We start from the raw sequence: 25,261 nt of genomic DNA, 5'->3' as shown, positions 1-25,261 counted from the left end.
ACAACAGTCATCTGGGCAGTGAGCAGCACATCATTTGTCATCAATCTGTAGTGGAGGAAACGAGAGAATGAGTACGACAGAGCACAGTTAAATGCATTGCAAACAGTCCTTCTGCCCCGAGACCAAAGGTATCAGATATCTAATGGTTCTGCCTTCTAGGTTGGGAGTGAACCCACCCTTCCAGTTCTCCAAATATGATTGTTAAAAGAAAAATTATACTGTATTGCAAAATTAGGTTGTGCATCTCCTCTGGAATATCCAACACTCTTGGGTGCCTGTCTGGACTGGTCCGATAAGTAAGCAGGAGTGTTAAGCTCATCTTTTGCCTTTTATTCATGCAGGAGACTAGAAGGCCTGCTTTTTTTAAAACAGAAACTGTATTTTAGAGTCAAGGAGAAGGGCAGAAGGAAGGCAAGCTTCATGAGGAGTGTAGCAAGAAGACTCGGAGGCAGAGCAAAAAAACAAGAGCAGGAGTTTTACTTTTGCCATTAGTGTAACACATATACACACACACACACACACAGCAGCATTACTCAAATAAATACACCTTTCAACTGAAGTCGATAACTTCTTGCTTCTAGCTGTTGATTAAGTAGTCCTGCAGCTCTTGCCCTGAGTTCTTCCATCCTCCTCCTGACTCTAAGTAACTCTGTCCCAGGCCAGTCATCCTGATTCAAGCAAGATACTAGACGTGTAGTGCACTTTTGTTGAAGAACAAGTCGAGAAACAGAATTGCAGTATTTTGCATAGGTTTTTGTTTATTAACTAAAGTGACTGTTCTGATCTCTAAAGAACCAGAAAAAAAGGAGACTACCTGCAATTAAATCTGGCTATGTGTGAAAGGGTCAATCACCTTCAATGTGGGTAGGCATAGTGGCTGCAACAGGACATGGCCCAAATCGTACTATGGAGACTTCAAAAGTACCTATCACGAAACTATCAGCTTTTGCAAGGGGGGTCTCATAAGTTTTTGGTCCCATGCTCGCCTGCCATCTAGGGAAACCTATCAAACCCACACATTTCTGAAAGCTAGACAACATGAGGAGTCCAACGAGGTATGGCTTGTGTGGATCCCCCAACATTTCCCTACCCAGAATCCCCTGCAAACCTCCCATTTTGCTGAAAAAATCATTTTGTTCCTAAATTTCTGTGTGGGAAAGTTGCAGGACCACCAAGCTGACACAAATTTCCTCCCACCCAGCGTTCCCCCAGGTCTCCTGATAATAAAAATGGTACTTCACTTGTGTGAGTAGGCTTTGTGGCTGCAATAGGAAATGGCCCAAATCATACTGTGGAGACTTCAAAATTACCTATCACAAAACTATCTGCTTTTGCAAGGGGGGTCCCATAAGTTTTTGGTCCCAGGCTTGGCGGCCATCTAGGGAAACCTACCAAACCCACACATTTCTGAAAACTAGACACCCCGGGAGTCCAATGAGGTATGGCTTACAAGGATCCCCCAATGTTTCCCTATTCAGAATTCCCGGCAAACCTCAAATTTAGCTGAAGTAATCACTTTTTCCATACATTTGTGCGTGGGATTACGGTGCTGGCACAAATGTCCTGCCACCTAGCGGTCCCCTTGATCTCCCGAGTACAATGATACCTCACTTGTGTGGCTGTCCAATTTTAAAATTGTCTAAAAAATTTTTTTTTTAAAAATGCAGCGCTTAGAATTCTCGGTGCTATACCCTTGATCACTATGTTTTGGGCTCTTCCCAGTCACAGGCCTTTGGCACACCCACTCATGTGAGGTATCCTTTTACATGTGTGCCGGCACGGTAATCCCACGCAAAAATGTATGGAAAGAGTGATTTTTTTCAGCTAAATTTGAGGATTGCAGGGGATTCTGGGTAGGGAAAGTCATACTTCATTGGACTCCCCAAAGTGTCTAGTTTTCATAAATATGTGGGTTTGGTAGGTTTCCCTAGATGGCCGCCGAGCCCGGGATAGTTTTGTGATAGGTAATTTTGAAGTCTCCAGAATACTATTTGGGCCATTTCCTGTTGCAGCCACTGTGCCCATCCACACAAGTGAGGTACCATTAATTTCGGGAGACCTGGGGCAATTCTGGGTGGTGGGAAAATAGTGGCAGCCCGGTGATCCTACAACTTTCCACACAGAAATTTTGATAAAAATTAGATTTTTTTTTTTTAAATGTGAGGTTTGCAGGGGATTTTGGGTAGGTAAATGTCGGGGGATCCATGCAAGCCATACCTCATTGGACTCCCCAGGGTGTCTAGTTTTCAGAGATGTGTGCTTTGGCAGGAGACCAAAAGCTCATTGGACCCCCCCTTACAAAACCAGGTTATTTTTGTGATAGGAAACTTTGATGTCTCCTCAATACATTCTGGGCCCTTGCCTGTTGCGGTTACTTGACCCACCCATACAAGTGAGGCATCATCTTCTTTTGGGAGACTTTGAGGAATGTGGGGTGGGTGGAATTTTGTGGACCCACGTAGATTCCAGAACTTTCCACCACAGAAACGTAAGGCAAATGTGTTTTTTTTAAAATAAATGTAGAGGTTCGTAAGGGATTCTGGGTAACAGAACCTGGTGAGAGCCAGACAAGTCACCCTTCATTCCCCTGGGTGTCTAGTTTTAAAAAATGTATAGGTTTGCTAGGTTTCCCTGGGTGCTGGAAGAGCTAAGGTTCAAAATCTACAGCTAGGCACTTTGCAAAAAAAGGGTCAGTTTTTACTGTGGAAATGTGGTGTGTCCACGTTGTGTTTTGGGCTGTTTCCTGTTGCGGGCACTAGGCCCACCCACACAAGTAAGGTACCATTTTTCTCTGAATACTTTGGAAATTGCAGGGTGGATAGAATGTTGTGGATCCACGAAGATTCCAGAACTTTCCACCACAGAAACTTGAGGAAAATGTGTTTTTGGGACGAATTTTGAGGTTTGCAAGGGATTTTGGGTAACAGAACCTGGTGAAAGCCAGACAAGTCACCCCATCCTGGATTCCCATAGGTGTCTAGTTTCAAAAAAGTTATATGTTTACTAGGTTTCCTCAAGGTGGTGGCAGAGCTAGGGTTCCAAATCTACAGCTAGGCACTTTACAAAAAAAGGGTCCGTTTTCACTGTGAAAATGTGGTGTGTCCATGTTGCGCTTTGGGCCCTTTCCTGTCGCGGGCACTAGACTTACCCCCACAAGTGAGGTACAATTTTTCTGAGAAGACATTGAGGAATGTGGGGTGGGTGGAATTTTGGGGATCCACGCAGATTCCAGAACTTTCCACCACAGAAATGTGAGGACAATTAGTTTTTTCGACAAAGTTTGAGGTTTGCAAAGGATTCTGGGTAGCAGAAACTCATAAGAGCCAGATTTGTCACCACATCCTGGATTCCCCTAGGTGTCTACTTTTCAAAAATGTATAGGTTTGCTAGGTTTCTCTAGGTGCCGGCACTTTTTTCCCTACAGCTAGGCACTTTGCAAAAAAGGGTCAGTGTTCACTGTGAAAATGTGGTATATCCCCGTTGCATTTTGGCCGTTTCCTGTCACGGCCACTAAGCCTACCCACACAAGTGAGGTATCATTTTTCTCATAAGACTTTGGGTAATGCAGGGTGGGAGGAATATTGTGGATCTACGCAGATTCCAGAACTTTCCACCACAGAAATGTGAGGAAAATTTGTTTTCTTTTTACAAAGTTTGAGGTTTGCAAGGGATTCTGGGTAACAGAACCTGGTGAGAGCCGGACAAGTCACCCTTCGTTCCCCTGGGTGTCTAGTTTTAAAAAATGTATAGGTTTGCTAAGTTTCCCTGGGTGCTGGAAGAGCTAAGGTTCAAAATCTACAGCTAGGCACTTTGCAAAAAAAGGGTCAATTTTTACTGTGGAAGTGTGGTGTGTCCACGTTGTGTTTTGGCCGTTTCCTGTCACGGCCACTAAGCCTACCCACACAAGTGAGGTATCATTTTTCTCATAAGGCTTTGGGTAATGCAGGGTGGGAGGAATATTGTGGATCTACGCAGATTCCAGAACTTTCCACCACAGAAATGTGAGGAAAATTTGTTTTCTTTTTACAAAGTTTGAGGTTTGCAAGGGATTCTGGGTAACAGAACCTGGTGAGAGCCGGACAAGTCACCCTTCATTCCCCTGGGTGTCTAGTTTTAAAAAATGTATAGGTTTGCTAAGTTTCCCTGGGTGCTGGAAGAGCTAAGGTTCAAAATCTACAGCTAGGCACTTTGCAAAAAAAGGGTAAATTTTTACTGTGGAAATGTGGTGTGTCCACGTTGTGTTTTGGGCTGTTTCCTGTTGCGGGCACTAGGCCCACCCATACAAGTAAGGTACTATTTTTCTTGGAAGACTTTGGAAATTGCAGGGTGGATAGAATTTTGTGGATCCACCCAGATTCCAAAACTTTCTACCACAGAAATTTGAGGAAAATTTATTTTTGGGACGAATTTTGAGGTTTGCAAGGGATTTTGGGTAACAGAACCTGGTGAGAGCCAGACAAGTCACCCCATCCTAAATTCCCCTAGGTGTCTAGTTTTAAAAAAGTTATATGTTTACTAGGTTTACTCTAGGGGGTGGCAGAGCTAGGGTTCCAAATCTACAGCTAGGCACTTTAAAAAAAAAAGGGTCAGTTTTCACTGTAAAAATGTGGTGTGTCCATGTTGCGCTTTGGGCCCTTTCCTGTCGCGGGCACTAGACCCACCCATACAAGTGAGGCATCATCTTTTTTTGGGAGACTTTGGGGAATGTGGGGTGGGTGGAATTTTGTGGACCCACTTAGATTCCAGAACTTTCCACCACAGAAACGTAAGGCAAATGTGTTTTTTTTTAATAAATGTAGAGGTTCATAAGGGATTCTGGGTAACTGAACCTGGTGAGAGCCAGACAAGTCACCCTTCATTCCCCTGGGTGTCTAGTTTAAAAAATGTATAGGTTTGCTAGGTTTCTCTAGGTGCCGGCAGAGTTAGGGTTCAAAGTCTACAGCTAGGCACTTTGCAAAAAAAGGGTCAGTGTTCACTGTGAAAATGTGTTATGTCCACGTTGTATTTTGGGCCGTTTCTTGTCACGGCCACTAAGCCTACCCACACAAGTGAGGTATCATTTTTCTTGTAAGACTTTGGGGAATGCAGGGTGGGTGGAATATTGTGGATCTACGCAGATTTCAGAACTTTCCACCACAGAAATGTGAGGAAAATGTGTTTTCTTTATACAAAGCTTGAGGTTTGCAAGGGATTCTGGGTAACAGAACCTCGTGGAAGCCAGACAAGTCGCCCGATCCTGGATTTCCCTGGGTGTCTAGTTTACAAAAATGTATAGGTTTGCTAGGTTTCACTAGGTGCCGGCAGAGCTAGGGTTCAAAATCTACAGCTAGGCACTTTGCAAAAAAAGGTTTGGTTTTCACTTAGAAAATGTGGTGTTGTCTTCGTTGCATTTTGGCCCGTTTCCTGCTGTGGGCACTAGGCCTACCCACACAAGTGAGGTACCATTTTTCTCGAAAGACTTTGGGGAATGTGGGGTTGGTAGAATGTTGTGGATTCATGCAGATTCCAGAACTTTCCACCACAGAAATGTGAGGAAAATGTGTTTTTTCTGGACAAATTTTGAGATTTGCAAGGGATCCTGGGTAACAGAACCTGGTGAGAGCCAGACAAGTCACCCCATCCTAAATTCCCCTAGGTGTTTAGTTTTAAAAAATGTATACGTTTGCTAGGTTTCCCTAGGTGCCGGTAGTGCTAGTGATCTAGCGGTGTACCAACAACAGATACTCCACTACGATATACTCACCTGGGTCCATAAACACACTGAAAATTGTGTAAACCGCTGGAGTCAAAGTTTATGTGTTTCCACAATTTAAGATTAATTATTCTTCATTCCTAACTAACCTTTCACTGATCAATAAATTCTGATTGATGGACCATTAGTTGAACTAGTTGATGGTGAAAAGACATATGCTAACTTGTTCTTTTATTAAAGTGAAATAACTACAGACTGGGGAAAGTTTTAAATCTTTATCTACATTAAGTTCATGTGAACCATCTCAAATACACAGTGCAGCAACCCTCATTCTTAGGAGACAAATTCAATTAAACACGTACATTAGATTCACACAATGATCAATGCTCAGAAAGGAAGAAGACAGAGAGAAAAGTACATCTACAAATAACGCGAAAAATATATTAACCAAGAGTGGTGTGAAGACCAACTCCCTGGTCAAAGGGCTGGTAACGATCCCCCGGGATAGATCAGGCGACCAAGGCTTCAAGACAGGAATCAGGACAGGATACATGACCTCTCTAATACCAATGCTTGCGTAGCACCCCTCTCTGATACTCTCTTTCTCCTCAAGATTCCTCTGTGATCTTCTTTCTAACCCAATTAGTTATGATAATAGGTTCTGCATTCGGTTCTTCATCAGCATCTCACAGGATATCTCCCAGCATCAGCATGACCCTTTACACCGACAGCATCCCAACCTCTGCAGCATTCAGCATATCTTCATCTCTCTAACTAACTAAAGCTATCTCAATTATACCTTTCATTCTTCATGTACCACCCACCAAAGTTTCAATATCGTAAAAATTCAAAATCTAATTGGTCAGGCAAGGGGGGAAGATCATCACACCATGCTATGTGTCATCAATTTCAGTTAGACTATTGTTTACAAACCCATCCCGCTAATTTTTATTCATGATCTTTATTTCTCACCTTCATTCACATTTCAGCTGCAACATTTGTTAAAAATCTGACACGTAGATCCATTTATTTGAACGTTTCACTGCCTGTTCTCAGGCACGGACACTCTGCAACCTTGTCCCTCTTCCAACCTTTGCGTCATCCTTCAGGGTCCACTCTCAATAGTAATGCGCAGCTGCAATGTGTCTCAGCTTACTTAAGCTATACACAAGAGGCCCAAATGCGCACTAGTAATAAAGTCAGAAAGACAGACGTTACTTTAAAAAACAATTTTGTTTCACTGTATAGCACCCATCTCTATTCTATTCCCCTTTATTTATTAATACTTTCCCCGCATTAGCATTAGTAAAATAGCTTGCTTTTGCTTCAACTAAGCAGGTGCCATGCATACAAGTCTTTAAGACTCCATTTTAGTGCCCTCTGCTCATGCACAAGAATTTCCCTCCAAGCGTTACTTCGTAATATAATGCCTAGATGCAATTGACGCATGCGCAGTAAAAATTTCCCAGTTAAAGTGGTTTTAGTAATTTGTTGGAGCTGTTAATGTTACCAAACACATTGGCAAGCTTCACTAATCCATGTGTTTATGTGGTGCGTGTTAGTTTTACATAAAACGTAATTAATAACATGTTAGTGAGTTAAACAAGCAGATTGCCTCAGAGCAGGTTTCTTTTCTACGAGTCCTTGCTCCATTAATCCCCTCTTTGATGGCATTTGGAGCCTTCACAAAATTACCCATTCCAACCAGATGCCAACTTTCAATATCTCTCAATTTCATTTTCTTATTTTTATTTCTTAGTCTCATCTTTGTATTCTAAATATTTTATCTTTTTGTACATTTTACCCTTCATTTCCTCCATTTTGCTCTCTTCATACTTTCTTTTCTTTCTCCTTCCATTCACGTCATATTTTCTTCTTTTTCCTTTATTTCTACAACATTTACACCAAATCATTATTGCTAAAACTATCATCATTATACTAACTATGGGAAGAATTATTTGACTTAAAACCCTTTTCCTAAATTAGTAAACCAAGTCCCTATTGAAGAAATACTCTTTGTTAGTCTTTCCCATACACTGTCAACCTCCAGTGGTTTCAAATGTTCATGAAGTTTTGTAATATTCTTAATGTATCCCCTAATTTCCTTACTTTTGTCAGGAATGTAAGCGGAACAATGTTGTACTTTCAGCATTCCACAGACTCTGCCCTCTTTTGCTAATAAAATATCAAGCGCATATTGATTTTGTAAAACCATAGACCTGATTGCAACCATCTCTGTATTTATCATCAAGAAACCCCCAGCAGTATCCGCTGAGAGACGATCAACTACTGTTGACTATTGACAAATTCTTTGTGAATTTAGAATGACTCCCACTGAAGGTAGCAATGCACCAAATATGTCCCCTACTATTTCTTAAAAACTAGCTCTCTTTCTTCGTGTTAGTCCTTTAATGTTTTCATTGTTTCCAGTGATTCTTTTTACGAGGTACATTTTCGGATATACAATCCCAAAATAGCAGCTTCCGTACCACCTTGCAGGCAGCTTATAGTAAGCATTATTCCCACACACGTAGTACAACCCATGAAATACTGGATCAGTACCTCCTTTTAGTCCCCAACCTCCCAAAATTAGGAAATTATGTTCAAAGTCACTGAAACCAATAAATACTATGCCTTTAATCTATGGAGGCAAGTTTTCCCTTTCTTCACAAAGTCTAGGGCCATTTCAGCATGATCTTTGCCTGTTGCATAAATTCCCGCTTTCTCAGCCCATGGCGGTGCATGAGTATTCTGTTCAACAGATTTCTTTTGGAAATCCTGTCTCCTTTTCTCAACTAAATTCAAAAACACCTTCTCTTCTTCATGCAATATAAATGTTAAATTATACTTGTGTGCCTTAACTATAACTATTGACTCCATTGTTAAGAAAAATTCACCATAAATTGTGCATTTCGACTACTATGTACTGGATTCATATTCTTTCGAATAGGAAGTTCTGAAAATACTACATCTAAGTTTGAATAGTAGTACTGAAATATTCCTGTTGCATAAAATAGACTGGCTCAAATGCTACATGATATACCATATGTTAATGGTAAATGGTGATATGTAACTCCTTCTGATACTGGCGCTGGTAATTTTATACAGACATAGCAATCACTAATCTTCATTGTATCTACATAATAAAATAACAATTTTGTGAAAACATTTAAAGACGTGTCATTAACAAATACTGTGTGATGTAAATCCGCCTCATCTGCTGCTTCTACTCTATCTTTTTTCATTGTAGCTGTCTTTTCATTGGTAAGTGTATCATTCTTTTTGTTTTATTATCATAAATAATGGTACTTCTACCATTAGAAATAACCATACCGAGATTACTAATAGAATACTACATATGCAGGCTCTATAACATTTTTGTGTGAAATTTCATGTTGGTCGCTTAGTGACCTTATTTTTAGCCATTCTAATTTGAGAAGATATATTTTCCTCTTTCTTTCTTCACTTAGGAATTTTGAGCTCTTATTTCTAAGGTGGTCTCACTTTTCTTTCATCAATCTGTGCAGCATTTACTTCTTCTTATTCCTCACTCAAATCTAGATTTTCAAATTATTCTAGAATTACGTAGGTCCACTCAGGAGCCTTGTACTTATTGTTCAAAATTATAAGACTTGGGCTTCTTTGTATGTTTCTCACAGTTGTTTGTTTAGACTGAGTTGGACAACTAACCTCATTCACCTGCTCTGGTCTTTCATTTGTTTTTCTCAAATAGTATCTCAATCCTTTGACTCCACCTGGCCAGTTATCACCTTTTCTGATCCTCTTAATTTGAACTGCACTTTCATCCTCTTCATCTTTTCTAAAGATCTTTTATTTTCAGAGTGTTTAGGCACAATCTGTTCTTGTTCTTAATCACTCTCTGACTGTTCCTGTTCAGGTCTTATATTTGTGATTACATTTCACTCGAACTTGTTCTTCTCCCTCTATCTTGTCCTGTTCAGGTCTTATTTCAAGTTGATCTTCTTCTACCTGAAGCTGTTCTTCTTCTCCTAACTGGTCCTGATCAGGTCTTATTGTAATTGACCCTTCTGCTGCCCAAACGTGTTCTTCTTTTCCTGTCTGACCCTGCTCAGGTCCTTGGGTGGACCTCACTATTTTCCTGTCTCTCTAATCGGATTCTGCTTCTTTTTTGAATAACAACTTCAGCTATGTCAATCACTGGTGTCCAATCATCCTGACTTGTGCTCAGATGTTCCTCATTTATTACTTCATAATCTATTACTCTAGATTCTTTGACTTCACAACCTTCAGCTGTTTCAACTGGTTCACCCAGTTGTTGTTCTTCTTCCGTAGGGCCTGGTACCTTTTTGGTTTGACGCGCATGTATCCAATTGGGTAAACCTGCTCACTTCACTGCTGTTGTAGTGACCAGTATGACTTGACGTGGTTTATCCCACCTGGGTGCTAGGCACGATTTTCTGGCATGTTTCTTCACTACCACCCAGTCCCCAGGATTCAAATCATGTGCCTGTGCTGGCTGCCTGGCAACTGAGTCTTCTCCAACCTGGTGAGAGACAGAATGCACTAGGTCAGCCAATCCTTTACAATAGTCCAAAACCAGACCATCAGTTATGCTAATCAATTTATGTCCAGGAATAAATGTGTGTCCTATTGCCCTTTCCATAAGTATTTCGTAGGGACTCAATCCTGTTTTTCTGTCAGGAATACTTCGGAGTCCCATCAACACAAGAGGCAAAGCATCTGGCCATTTCAGTGATGTTGATGCACACACTTTTCCTAACCTTGACTTGATTGTGCCATTCAGTTGCTCAGCCACTCCAGAAGCCTCTGGGCAGCGTGCACAGTGCAGTTTCTGTTTAATATTGAATGCTTCACCGATTAATTGAATTATTTCATTATTAAAATGAGGTCCTCTATCTGATTCCAAAGTGACTGGGAAACCAAAAAGAAGAATTAACTCCCTCAACAGCAATTTAGCAACTGTTAAACTGCCATTTCTCCTAGTGGGGTATGCCTCCACCCATCGTGAAAACAAACACAATATGACAAGGACATTCTTCATTCCGTTGCTCAGAGGCAACTCTATGAAGTCAAGCTGCAACCTTGTGAATGGTCCTTCTGCCGTTCCAATTTTTCTCCAACTGACCACTGTCTTTCTGCCTGGATTTTGCTGCTGACAAAATAAGCATCTTTGGCAAAGGCTCTCTGCGACTACCCTAAACTTTGAATGGTACCAATTCTGTCTGAATAGTCTAATCATTGCATCCCTACATACACGTGTGTTTCCATGATACATTCTAGCCATTTGAGAGAGTAGGCAGTCTGGCATAACTGGTCTGCCATCGGTGTTTACCCATGCATCATCTTCTGTCCTCCTTTCACAACCTGTCTTTATCCAGATTTGCTTTTGGCTTGCCTCAACTTCATCATGCAACTGTCTCACTTCATCCCATGTTTCTAAAGCTGAAAAAAACATAAGTTGGCAGCTGGCTTCATTTGGTTCAATTTTTCTGTTTATTGCCATGTTATTTCTTGCACAGTATTGAGTAATTTGGTCAGCATATCTGTTACCTGCCACCCCATAGTAATGTCCTGACTGATGAGCAGCACACTTGACCACTGCTATTTCCTTTGGCAATTGTATTGCTTCCAATAATTATTTGAAATTTTTATCATTCCTAATAGGAGATCCTAAAGAAGTCAGAAATCCCCTCTGCATCCAGAGCTGGCCGAAGTCGTGCACAGCCCTGAAAACAAATTGACTATCCGTAAATATGGTTATTCTCCAATTTTTCCCAATTTTGCATGCCTTTGTTAAGGCCACCAATTTAGCTACTCGTGCATACTTGACTCCCGGTAAACAGGATGCTTCGATGACCCCTGATACCTTACATACAGCGTCCTCCTCCCTCAGTTCTCATGCAGGAGCCATTTACAAATAACTCATGATCTGGCTCCTTCAGGGGCTCTTCCTTTATATAAAGGCGGGGCTTGGTACACATCTAAGTCACATCCAAACAATCATGATCCACTTCATCTTTTACTTCTTCACAACAGGGGTCTAGCAATAGTGTGCAAGGGTTTACCATTGTACATCGTATTACTGTCACATTTTCTGCTCCCAGAATCACTCTTTCATACATAGTCATGCGACTAGGAGTAAGGTGCTGTGTTCGAGTTCTTGTTAAAAGAATCTCAGAGTGAGTGTGGGACGTAGACCCTTACTGAATGTCCCATCACAATTGACTCATTTTGCTCCAGACTCATACCAGTAGCAGCTGCTGCTTTTAAGCAGCCAGGTAAAGCTGAATCCACAGGATCCAAAGTAGCAGAAAAATATGCTACTGGACGTCGGTTTAATCCAAACCTTTGAGTCAAAAGTGAAAGGGCACAACCTTCTTCTTCACAACAGAACAACGCAAATTATTTTGTGTAATCAGGTTTGCCCATGGCTGGGGCCTTACACAGACAATGTCCCAATTTCACAAATGCTTCCACACACTCATCATTCCAGACAATCGGTTCCTTTGCTCTTTTCCGTGTTAACTGTATCAGAGGTTGTGCCAGCAGGGAGAACCCAATAATCCACTGCCTACAGTACCAAACTACTCCTACTACACCTCCCTTTGTGTCTGAGGTAGTTGCATTTCTTTGATTATTTTTATTCTTTCTGGGGGCACTTTTCTAACTCCTCTTTCTATTTTGTGACCTAAATATATAACTTCTTGTTTACAAAATTGCAATTTTTCTGGAGACACCTTGTGTCCTCCATTGGCCAAATAGTTCAGTAGGGTAATTGTGTCAGTGACACAATCTTCTTGTGATTTTGATGCCACTAGTAAATCGTCAATGTACTGGACCAGGACTGACTCTATGGGCATCACCAATGTTTCTAGATATATTTTCAGGATTTGATTAAAAATCGAATGGTTCTCTGTATACCCTTAAGGAACTTGACAACATGCCAAGACACGGTCTTCGAAACTAAAAGCGAACACATACTGACTGTCTGGGTGCAAAGGACTAGAGAAAAAGGTTTGGCACAAATCAATTACTGTAAACCAGCCTGTATTCCAGGGTATCTGATAGAGAATCACTGCTGGATTTGGCACTACTGGACAACAAGGCACTACAATTTTAGTGATCTTTCTCAGATCCTGCACTATCCTATATTTTCCGCCAGGCTTTTTAAGTCCTTTTATTGGCGAATTCTTAGGACTACCCGTTATTTCTTTTAGAATGCCTTGTTTAATCATTCGAACTCCTGCTTTCACTTCTGGACTCATTTTGTATTGTCAGGTGTTTGGATAAACTGCACCTTCTTTCACTGTCACTTTCACTGGATCTACATTTGCCATTAGTCTAATATCTTTTTCTGTACAATCTCACACTTCTGGATTCACTGTTGTTCTTAATTCTTCTGGTAATTCATTTTCAGTCACCAATGAATATATCTCATCTACTTCAGTACCTTGCTTAGCAAGCAAGCATCATTCTATATATACAATCTTCACCAGGGGTTTGAAAGCAACACCAGCATCCAGTGTGCAGTAGATTGTGCAATTCATTTAGCACAACAAGTCCCTTCCTAACAGACAACAAGTCCCTTCCTAACAGATTTACTGAACTGGAATCGCAAACTACGAACCTATGCATGTCTTTAAAATTCTCAATATGCACTTCTATTGGCTTTGTGAGTGGGGTTCTAATCTGTTGATTGGACACTCCTATAATTTGGATTGTGTCTCCCAAGAGGGGTAGGTTTGGGATATCTACTGTTGTCACAGTAGACCAAGTTGCACCAGTATCCAATAGAAAAGTGATATCACTACCTTCCACTTTCCCATCAATAAATGGACTTGACTGATCTACTGGCAAGGATGCACCAAGTACGCACTCCTCTACCTCACCCCTCAGGCACCGTCATTGCGCATTATCCATTTCATCAGCCTTATTCTGTAAAAAATATTCTGTAATCACAGAAATTTTCTTACCATTTCTTCAGTGAAATCCAGGGTCTGCACTGTATTTCTGAGGGTTCACAAAGTTTGGCATATGAGATGGTGGCACCTGATACTGAGGAGTAACTACCTCCTGCAGCTGATTCATAATCACTTCATTCTGTGTCTGTGGATTTAAATTTTGATTTGACCCAATAATATTTTGAACACTCTTACACTCGTTCTTTCAATGACCAAGCTTTCTGCATGCACGACAAGGAAACTTCTTCTTTGCTTCTTCTCTATTCATTCGTCCTCTTAATTTACCAGCAATCGCCGCATGACCATTCTGATTCTGCTTTTGCACCTGACTATCAGTCTGACTGTTCAACTTAATTTCCTGTTGTTCTGTCAAATTCACTTGTGCTCATATAATTTTCTCTTTTATCTGTCTATGCCTTGCTTCAATGTTGTTGCCACAAAATTTTGCATTTTTTAAAATGTCGTCAATCGACTTCCCTTGCCAGCACAACATGTGCTGCTGAATCATCTGACCAATCTCCGGTTTCAGACCATACACAAACTGATAGACAAAATGTCCCATATCCTTATCACCAATATTTTCAAAACCACTGTACTGCTTAAATACCTGCAATAACTGCTCATAATATGCATGCACAGACTCATTTGGCTCTTGAGTTTTTCTATCTATTGATACCCAATCTGTCTCTTTTGGAGGGATTTTCGATTTCAGAAAAGTGAATCAACTGTGATCTTACACTCTGTCCATAAGTCAGCTGGTACCACAATATAAACAACCCATCCAGGACCTTTGAAACCTTCACAAATCTTTCAATCTGTTTGTACTACTTACCGGATTTTTCTCTCAACCTAGGGAAATTATTTGTAAATGACTAAATATCCTGTCTCCTCCATGGGACATGAACATATCCATCTCCAGGAACCTCTCTCATGGGACACAATCTTTCTGGTTTTTTGATTCGTTTAATAAGAATGCAGATGATGCTTCCTTTGCTTGTGCTTCCTCCTTCTTTCTTGTCCATCTAGTTCTCCAATTGTCAATGTCTCCCCACTTTTGCAAAATTTTAATTATCTCCTTTACCTGTAACTTCTTACCAGATGCATTCATATTCTGTGTAAATCCTTGTCAGTAAACTCCATTCGATATGGTTTCTGTAACAATTTCGATCTCCCTATATCTACTCCAATCTCTGAAGCAAGCTCTGTCAATCTTTCATTAAACAATTTTGCATTCCTGGTTATACTCCTACAAATGAACAACAACTCTTCATCATTATTAAGGTTCAATCTTTCTATTCCCACCTTTCCAGCTATCATCTCTTCCAATTCAACTTTCAATCTGTAAATATCTAAGATCTTTGGAGTTGAGCTTCGCTTTTCTATTCCCTGTGCCCACCTTTCTAAATCTTCAGGAGTGACCGCCTTGGTGCTTCTGGTTCCTATCGGTACCATAGACCTTTTTTCTTTTGAACTGCCCGGTGTGCCTCTTTTTGGGGTTTCATTTACGGGTTCTCTTATTGGAAGATCCAATAATGAAATGATTGAATCACACTCACTGGCCTGATCATTGGTTATTAATATCCCTTTTCTGGGATTACTCAAAGGAATTGTTACTTCTTGTGGTTTTGGGCCACTCAATGTATCTCCATATGATGGAAAACCAGGACCTATATTCACTAGTACTGTCAATGCTTCAGCACTTAAATTCAATTGACTGATTTTCTGCGCAACTTCCTCTCTAGTTCTAGTTAATGTTTCTTTTTCTTTGTCTTGACGCACCCTATTATCTGATGTAACATGCAATATTGTAAAAAGTGCTCTTTTTAGGAATTATTTAAAAGCCATAACAATGTTCGGATTAGAAAGGGAGAGTGTGGCAGATCTATGTAAACAGGTTTTGAAAATTAGATTTAAGAAAACAATCTATGGGGCTCCCCGTGAAAGAGAAATTCAAATGTGTGCAGAGAATAGAAACAATAATTGTATTGTGGGGAGCAGTATTTGCAAAAAACCCCAACCTTACGTTTTATGGAATCTTAAACATGGAGTATGTAGGGTCAATCTGTTGCTTAGGCTGAACTTACTCCCTCTAAGATATGTAACAGGAGCTTGGGAGGGCATCTCTAGACAGGAAAGACTTTGGGGTATGTTCATAAGAACGTGTGCTAAACATCACCTGAAAATGCTAACGCACCTTTACACATTGCAGCCCATCACGGGGAAATCCGTACCTGCCTGTTGCTGATGACAACCCCCAGGCCACAGGCTCAGACACTAACGATGTTCCGTGGGAGGCTGACGATCAATCACCGTGCACAGGGTTAGTGGCACCACGTGTCGCAGGACTGCCATATGGAAATATGCTACACTGATCGAAGGGGGTCTGGCGCTGTGGCCGCCGCCATGTACAAGGGGTCACTGACATTCAGGACTCAGGACACAGTTCCACATGTGGGACCTACTGTGACAAAGGTGACACCGGTGAAGTATGTCAATGAGGAAGGAGTAATACGGGCCAGCATCGTGGGGGCCAGCGATTGTGTGTGGAGGCTGCAGATATTGTGGACTGGGTCTTAGTGCTTGCCCGGCACGTGGTGGGCCCTCTTTGACACACAACGGTGTCAGCAGGTGAGCAGTGCAGCCTTGGGGCACTGGGCCGGGCAGGCCTGGTCTGGGTGTCAGCGTTCCTGTGGAGCAGCAGGCGCACAGGGTGGCAGGCCCCGCTGCTCACAGCGTAGGCCTCGTGGCGGACTGCGAGGCACCACCCTGTCAGTTCTGATGGCCTTTCCGGGCGAGAACCACACTCTGCGCTACCGTTTTTTGTCCACACCCTTCGCAGCCTTGGCATACTCAGGGACTACCCACTATGCTCACGCACACAGGGGGGGACGCAACCAGCAACATTTCCGCTATTGGGGCCGCGGCCTGGTGTGACATGGTTACATCCACTTTTCACTACTCTCGGGTCACCAGCAGTTGTGGCCTGCATGGACATATTTGTGGTTTGCATACCCACGTCTGTCCTGCACATCCACGTCTCACTTGTTGTTGTGTACATTCCCATTCACGGGTCTCTTGCGTCCTTCGCACATGGCTGAATCCTGCATCTACACACGTTCAGCTGTTGTGTGGCTGTGGTGCCATGATATGGCTGTATGGTGTGCAGGGGTAGCCCAGGATCACCATGGAGTGGTGTTGTCATGTCTGGTAGGTGGACATGTTGATTGCCATGTTGTATGTGGTTTCACTACTCTCCGGTCACCAGCAGATGTGGCCTGCATGGACATATTTGTGGTTTGCATACCCACGTCTGTCCTTCACATCCACGTCTCACTTGTTGTTGTGTACATTCCCATTCATGGGTCACTTGCGTCCTTCGCACATGGCTGCATTCCACATCTACACAATGTTGTGCGGCTGTGGTGCCATGATATGGCTGTATGGTGTGCAATGTTAGCCCAGGATCACCATGGAGTGGTGTTGTCATGTCTGGTAATTGGGCATGTTGATTGCCATGTTGTATGTGGGTTGGTCATGTGTGCATTCCCACAGTTGTGTGATGGTGGCTTTGAGGTGTGTGATGTGTTGATTTGGCACTTACCAACAAGCAATCCAGTCCCATATGTGGCATCCTGGTAGCGCTGGTTGATGACGGACTGTCTGAAGATGTAGGAATCTGCACACTGCCTGGGTAGTTTGCAACGACATTGATGAAGAGTCCCCAGAGGTTCACTATTGCCTGCACATTAATGGAATGCATGTGCTTTCTGTTGCAGTAGTGGTGTGCAGTAACCGCAGGGGGCACAAGTGGGACATGTGTGCAGTCTACTGCCCCCAACACGGCCGGGAATCCCTGTATAGCATAGAAGCCTTGCTTGTTCTATTGCTGTTCCTGCACAGTATGGTGAAGTGAAGGTACTGGGGTATAAAGCTAATGATGGCATCCAGGACAGGTGTGATGAACTTTGATAGGGCTGGCTGTGAGACCCCACCGTCTCTGGCAGTTGTTGGTTGGAAGGTACCAGAGGCCAACAGGTGCAGCACAGCCAGCAGCTTTGTCTGCTGAGGGATGTTGGTTCTCTGCTGTGTTCGGAGAGTCAACGTGTGGCCGATGTGGGTCATGATGCGGATGATGATTGTCCTTTTAAGCCTGTAGTGGGCAATAACTTCCTCAGGATTTAGGTCTGTGAGACTGATGCGTTTTCGGTAGGTCCGGTGTCTTACTCTGCTCTGCCTCTGTGGTGGTCTGGGGGAGCGTGTACGTGTCCTGGGGGTGGTAGCGGTGGTTGTTGTGGCCCTGTTGGGGCTCTGAGCTGCATGATGAGTAGCTTCATGACGTCTTTTGTTCTTTGGGTGTGGCTGTGTGCAGGGCTCCGTTTCCTGTTGCAGGTAGTCGTCCGGCTTTACACCTGCTGGAAGCAGGTGTTTAATACTTGCTGCTGCCGCGGCTTATCGCGTGGTTTTGACTCGAATCACGAATCTGGCATTTCATTGTGAAAGTGGTGTTGTGGTTTTTCATGTGTTTTTTTCCACTGGAACACCTACTCTGCATCTCATTAGGGTTAGTTGGTGGTGTCCACCGTGGAGGTAAATTTTGGGGCAGTTATCGCGGGAATACTGGTGATGTCCACAGTTTGCACCAGCTTGTGAATGGGGTGTTAAATCTAGCTCCGCTTTTGATCTGGTAAGTGGGGATAAATCAGAGTTACGTCCTTGTGAATATCTCCCTATGTCATTTATGTAACTCCTGTATTTAAGACTTAAATCATGTCCTATTTGTCTGCCCCAAATTACAACCAGTACGTCGTAGATACCTGAGGAATTGTTTTTTAAAGCACAATATCACCACAGCAGAAGAGGACGCAACTGTCTGCTGGCGCCTCTATCTGAACTTATGTGTTTTAAATTTTTTAGCTTTTTTAAACAATTTTTAAATAAATATTATGGTAGTATTGAGTGATACAATTTGTATGTTCCTGAGCACTTGCACTTTTTCAACTTTTCCCCTTTCTTGCTGCTAGTTAAGGATTAAAGGATGCTGAATTACTATGTATGCATCCGAGCATGTGCACTTTTCCAACTCTTTTTGCTTCTAGTTTATGAGTACTGTATGCTGATTTACTATGTATGCATTTGAGCATTTGCACTTTACCATCCTTTTTGCTGCTAGCTATCAAGTTCTGTATGCTGGAAATTGTTCTGGGAAGTTTTAACTATTGTTGCACTACTATTATGCTGCTGGTTATCTTGTAATGTATAGTGAAGTGACAAATCCCTGTTTTTTACTATATGGTTATGCTGCTTGTTATCTAGTACTGTATTGTGAATTGTCAAAGTCAGCTTTTTATTATAAGGTTTTACTTTACAAAGTGTTATGATATCATTAGATCATATTCCTCATACAAGTTCACAAGTATCCATCTATGGTAATTTGATTTATTATGGATCATAGCTTTTGTTGCTAGCTAAGAAGTAAAGGATGCTGAACTACTATGTATGCATCTGAGCACATGCACTTTTCTAAATTTTATCGCTGCTAGTTTACAGGTACTGTATGCTGATTTACTAAGTTCAATTCAATTCAAATAATCTTTATTCGGATACCTAATATCCATAAAAGCACAGGTCAATAAAAACATCAGCATAAAATAATTACGTAAAAACAGTTTAGTAAAAATCAAAAAATGACAATAAATAGCAAGGACTTGTAGTTTGGCAAAATCACGGATATTAATGATCATGTTATGAAAGAGAATCAAATATATAGAAAGACCACTCTTTTAGATTGCACTGTTGTGTTCGATTTTAGATTCCGAATGAATTTCCCGATTCATGCCCTTATATAGATGCAATTTGCAATGCCCTTATATAGGCATCGCAATCCAGTCCTTATTTAGGCATAGCCCATGCTACCCAAATGCAGGCATGGCTTCTTCCATCCGTTCATCTACGTCACAACTATTTTTTGGAAAACCAGACTCTTAAGCTGAAGGGACTTCCCCTAGCCTGGATATTGATTTCTCCAAGAAACTCATTATTATGCATGAACAACTATTCCTTAGGGGTTCATCCATCACGTTCATATGCCCGACTTTTAGGTCAATACTGGCATTCCTAAACACCTTCAATGTATAAATATACCTTCACTTGCTATAGCAAAGCACGGTGTGGTTCGGTGCAGTTCGACTATCTACTTGCACGACGCAGCTCTCTACAGCAAGTGCCGAAGGAAACCAACCCTCCAGCTGACGCACTGACCAGAAGCTGTCATCCTCCTGCCGAGAATCCAGCTCCAGTGTATCTGACTCCCCTTGCGGGGTGTTGGGAAATCAAGTCCCGTGAAAGAGATTCCAACCTCTCTCATTCTAAAGGTATGGAGTTGATTAGAACCTAGAGAAATCTTTGTCAATTCTTGGCAGAACTAAACCTATGCTAAAAGACAAACACCTACTTCTTCCCTGGTACTAGAACTAGGTTAGGTAAATTGGGGTAGGTGTATTTTAGAAGCACCAGTTGAGTATTTTAGCCTGTGTTATTTATGTATGTATTTAAATATATATCATAGCAACAGACAATGCTATTACAGTATTATTTTATATTACTGTTCTCGCTGTATGCATTATACTTTGCAATCTGTCTAACGATTGTAGCAGTTCATATCGCTTGCATGAGAAATAAGACTGTTCAATAAACCCCTTTTATTGAAACGCTCGTCTCTCTATTTCTATGCAACTCTGTAGAAACGAAGCATGCACGATTGGCTGAGTGAACTAGTTATCTATTGTTTCCACGACTCTGAAGATAGGTTTCGATTCTAGGGGAAACAAAGTTGTCATGTTTATGTGGTTGTCAGAAACGAATCCCTTCTTGTTTATTGGAGAAAGTTTCTAGTGACCTCTGAGTTAGCTGGCACACACAATTAAGTTTAGTATACTCAATAGAGACATACTGACCTCAGTCCTATGTCAAATCTATAGTGTATATTATTCCAATGCGCAGACCCTATTGGAAATATAGGAACTACACTACAGCACAGTTATCTATGTCATTACCCAGCAAGGTATGGTACGTGCAAATATGCACTTATCATAACAACTTGAATGAATACAGGAGCAATCAAGGATAACAAATAGCAGCACAGCACAGTATGGTAACAAGCAGTGCAAGGACAGCAGCTTGTTGTATTAAAGTGCATATAGATATAAGCTATTTCTGAAAAGCCATGGTCTGCAGGGCAATATTTTTTAAAGGACGCCAACTAATGATGAAAATTATGATTCTAAACAAGTAGCAGCTAGATATAAACAAGTGCAATCTTTTTTAGAAGATGCTCATTGAAGCGCGTGAGCATACTGCCGCGTTCAGAAAGGAGATTACACTGAAAATTAAATCTACACTATTAAGATTAAGGATTGGGTGTAGGGTTTCAGAGCCCTTTACATCACACATTCTGAAATCAGCAATGGCAGTAGCCGTGAAAAAAGGAATAAAAAACCGTTTAGTATATAACAAATAGAAATTACAGAAAAATAAAAAGTGTAACTTTGATTGATTACTCTGTTTGCCACAGGGGCAAGGCATTTGCCCGAGGTTGATATTGAAGCCTATCGGGAAGCACAGTAGGTATTTTAAGGTGCCTGCTCTAAGGAAAAACAACAGGCTTCTCTCCCAGCGACTTAAGTTCAGTAGGAGGTTGCTAGATGGCAAATGGGTAGGGGTGCAGTTAGTGGGAACCAGAGACATATACCTTATAACTGACGACTTCACAAGTTCTATGTTGTGTCTTGAGTTGCTATATTGGTCATATAGGGCCTCCTGTAAAGTCTTCTTGGTTATGCCCTCTATGTTATTTGGATTTAGGAAAATGTGCTCAAGATTTACCAAAGACAAGCTATTTCTGACTGCAGCAAGCCACGGTATATTACCACCCATGTCACATTTGAGGCAGTCCATTATAATTTCTCTTGTTGACGACGCTGCTGGATTTTGCTAAACTTTTAACCAGAATATGGCTGGTCGAGACCTAATATAATCTTCGCTGTAGGGCAATTGTAATGATGATAAAAAAAAATTCCACAATTTAAGATTAGTTATTCTTTATTCCTAACTAACCTTTCATTGATCAAAAAGTTATTTTCTCTGGTCGATGGATCATTAGTTGAACTTGTTAATGGTGAAAAGACACATGCTAACTTGTTCTTTTATCAAAGTGAAATACCCACAGACTCTGGAAAGTTTTAAATCTTTATCTAAATTAAATTCATGCGAACCATCTCAAATACACAGTGCAGTCACCCTCGTTCTTAGAAGAGAAATTAAACATGGACATTAGCTTCACGCAATGATCTATGCTCAGAAAGGAAGACATAGAGAAAAGTACATCTACAATCCCCTAGCCTAAGGGCTGGTAAGGGTCCCTTAGGATAGATAAGGGGATAAAGGCTTCAGGACAGGAATCAGGACAGGTTAGATGGCCTCTCTAATACCAACGCTTGCATAGCACCCTTCTCTGACACTCTCTTCCTCCTTGAAATTGTTCCCCAATCTTCTTTCTAACCCAATTAGTTATGATAATAGGTTTTGCATTCGGTTCTTCATCAGAATCTCACAGCATCTCTCCCAGCATCAGCATCACCTGCTACACCGACAGCATCCCGAGCTCTGCAGCATTCAGCAAATATTCATCTTTCTAACTAACTAAAGCTATCTCAATTATACCTTTCATTCTTCATGTACCACCCACTAAAGTTTCAATATCGTAAACATTTTAAATCTAATTCTCTCACATGCCTTAGAGTGCTGTGTAGTGTAGGGTTTTAGAGCCCTTTACATCACACACACAAATTATGCAGAGACAAATAAGCATACATGTGTAAATCAGTGCATAGGAAATGTTACAAAGACAAAGAGGACTACAAGGTGCAGGCGTCACGTCATCCATACTAGTAGACAGTATAGTTTCAGACTGATGGCTTTGTCTGGAGAAAACTCATAATTTGAAAAGTAACACAGTGGTTGTGTGGCCTTTACCATTAAGTATTAATTTCTACCAAATTACAGTGCCTTGTAGGGAGCCCTTCTACCTTTTAATGTTTATTCCTTGCTGTCTCACTGTGTCCAGTCCGACAAATCACAATAGCTTGTATTTCCTCAGTTTATTGAATTTCCTACGGTCGATAAATAAAGAAATCTGTGAGGTACTCAGGATTGTTATCTCGAAGTCTGTTATTAAGTTCTGTGGTTATACTGAATAAGCAGCTACCTACATTATTACCATATAAAATCTCTTTATTGATGTCATCAATACACTTTCACAATTTCTTTATTAGTTGTCTTGCTTTCTCAAATTGGCTTCAAAATGCATCATTTAACTGCTCTTTTTTCAAAATTTCTCGGGATAAGATCCCCCAAACCCTCTTCATGCCGGTTGGGCTAGCTCGCTACTCTCAGTTGCCACTGAGCACTCAGCCTCAATTTATAAGCCCCGCCACTTTCAAATGACACCAGCCACCACTGCTCATAAATCCCACCCAATCATATTGTAAAATTAATGATATAGTTTGAAAAAGGCCTTAGATTCCACTGGTGCAGCAGGTGCCATTGCACCGTGACCCAGAAAACTGAGGGGACCAATGGGCCCTGATTATTGCTGTATTTCATAGTCATAGTATAGTAGCCAGGGTTTCATTTGCTTTCTTGCCTTTTAGCCCAATACACACTGGCTACGCCACTCAGTTTGAAATGAAATTTGTCAGCACTGTTCCACAGACCGTAACGATACAGTTCCCATCCCTAGTGCTCCAGTGGCTCCTTATGGTGAGTACAAATTCTATTACAATCAAGATTTAGTTACAATGGGGCATATGTATCAAAGGATACATTTGCAATTCTCAAATAGCGATTTTTAGAGACTCGCTATTTGAGAATCGCAAAATGCAATGTATGTGGGATTTGCTAATGACCTTGCGAATCTCACATATTCCTTATTTGCGATTCGCAAATTGAGATTCGCAAATAAGGAATATCTTCCCATACATTCCTATGGGCTAGGAGGCCCATAGGAATGAATGGGAAGGCATTCTCAATTTGCGATTAGCAATTACAGAATCGCAAATTCATTCATTCATTCATTCATTTATTTATTTGTAAAGCGCTCCGGAAAGAGCATCCTGGCGCTGGGGAGAATGAGCAGAAGAAAAGATGACGTGTTAGATTGCTGCTAGGACTGATACATCTGTTGCATTAAAAATCCACGTTTTCAGTGATTTTCTGAAATGGATTTCTGAGGATTGAAGTCGAAGTACTTTCAGGAGGACGTTCCAAGTCTTGGATGCTAAGACGCTAAGGGATTTGCCACCCTTGGTCTTGAATTTTGGTATTTTAATTAGGTTTGATCCAGCCGATCTTAATGCTCTATTAGGCAGGTAAAGTGTGAATTTTTTCGCCAGGTATTTAGGGCCAATATTATGTAGGGCTCTAAAAGCGATTAAAAGAATTTTAAAAAGAATCCTTTTATGAAGAGGGAGCCAATGCAATGTCCTGAGGGCCGCCGAGGCAGAAGATTTACGGGGAAGTTTTAAAACAAGTCGTGCTGCAGCATGTTGAACACTCTGAAGTTTTTTTAACGTTTGTTTCTTTATTCCAGCCATCAAACTATTACTGTAATCGAGTTTTGAAAGTATCAGGGCAACTGTCACCGACTTTCTAGAATTTATTGGGAGGAAGTCAAAAACTTTTTTTAAAGATTTTATGATGCTGAAGCAGCTTCCTGCTAAGCTCCTTGCGTGGTGATCAAAGGCGAGTGATGAGTCAAAATAGACTATGATATTTCTTGCAACCTCTACTGTTTCCAGGGGGGGGCGGTAGTTCCCTCTGGCCACCAGTCACTAGGGGTAAATTTAGTGTTTTTGCCTATTGGCAGTATTTCGGTTTTACACGAATGACATTTTTAGTGGTTATCTTTAATCCATTGAAAGACATTAGACAGGCAGGCACGGAAATTCTGTTCTGCTTCAGTGGAGTTTTTTTCCAGACTTACAATTAATTGGGTGTCATCGGCATAAGATGTAACTTCGATGCCGTATGACTCAATGAGTGAAATAAGAGGGGCCATATAAATATTAAAAAGCAAAGGGCTCAGGGTTGAGCCCTGAGGTACTCCAGAGGTGATTTTCTTGTCCGCAGAGGTATAAGAACCAAGAGATATAGTTTGTGTGCGTTCAGAGAGGAAGGGCTTGATCCAGTTGAGAGCAATGTCCGTTATCCCGCTATCTCTCAACCTTTCTATGAGGATGTTATGAGAAATGGTGTCAAACGCCGCCGAGAGATTGAGTAAAATCAGGACGGCGTTTTTTCCCTTAACTTGTATAGTTTTAATAGAATCTGTGAGTTCTATTAATGCTGTTTCTGTGGAATGCTTTGGTCGAAAACCTGATTGTTGGTGGTGAAGGGCATTATGTAATTCCACATAATTTGTTAGCTCTGAATGCACCATTCGTTCTGTTATTTTTCCTAATACTGGTAACAGGGATATAGGGTGAAGATTCGAAAGTTCAGTGGGGTCTTTATTTTCTATTTTCATTAAAGGTTTCACTGAAGCTCTTTT

The 25,261-nt window shown here is 41.3% G+C and overlaps 1 long non-coding RNA gene across 1 annotated transcript in view; it reads right to left on the bottom strand.

The window, feature by feature from the left end:
* The window catches only part of LOC144824630 (uncharacterized), a 47,379-nt gene that overhangs the window by 652 nt on the left and 21,466 nt on the right, over window positions 1-25,261 (bottom strand). The window contains exon 2 of the long non-coding RNA XR_013609025.1: window positions 6,665-6,879. This is a non-coding gene — a long non-coding RNA (uncharacterized LOC144824630). The remainder of the gene's footprint in view (window positions 1-6,664; window positions 6,880-25,261) is intronic.

The sequence above is a fragment of the Lissotriton helveticus genome, chromosome 3_1 (genome assembly GCF_964261635.1).
Source record: "Lissotriton helveticus chromosome 3_1, aLisHel1.1, whole genome shotgun sequence".
NCBI lineage: Eukaryota > Metazoa > Chordata > Amphibia > Caudata > Salamandridae > Lissotriton > Lissotriton helveticus.
Note: the sequence above shows the minus strand (reverse complement) of the source record. Positions and strands in the feature narration are given on the sequence as shown.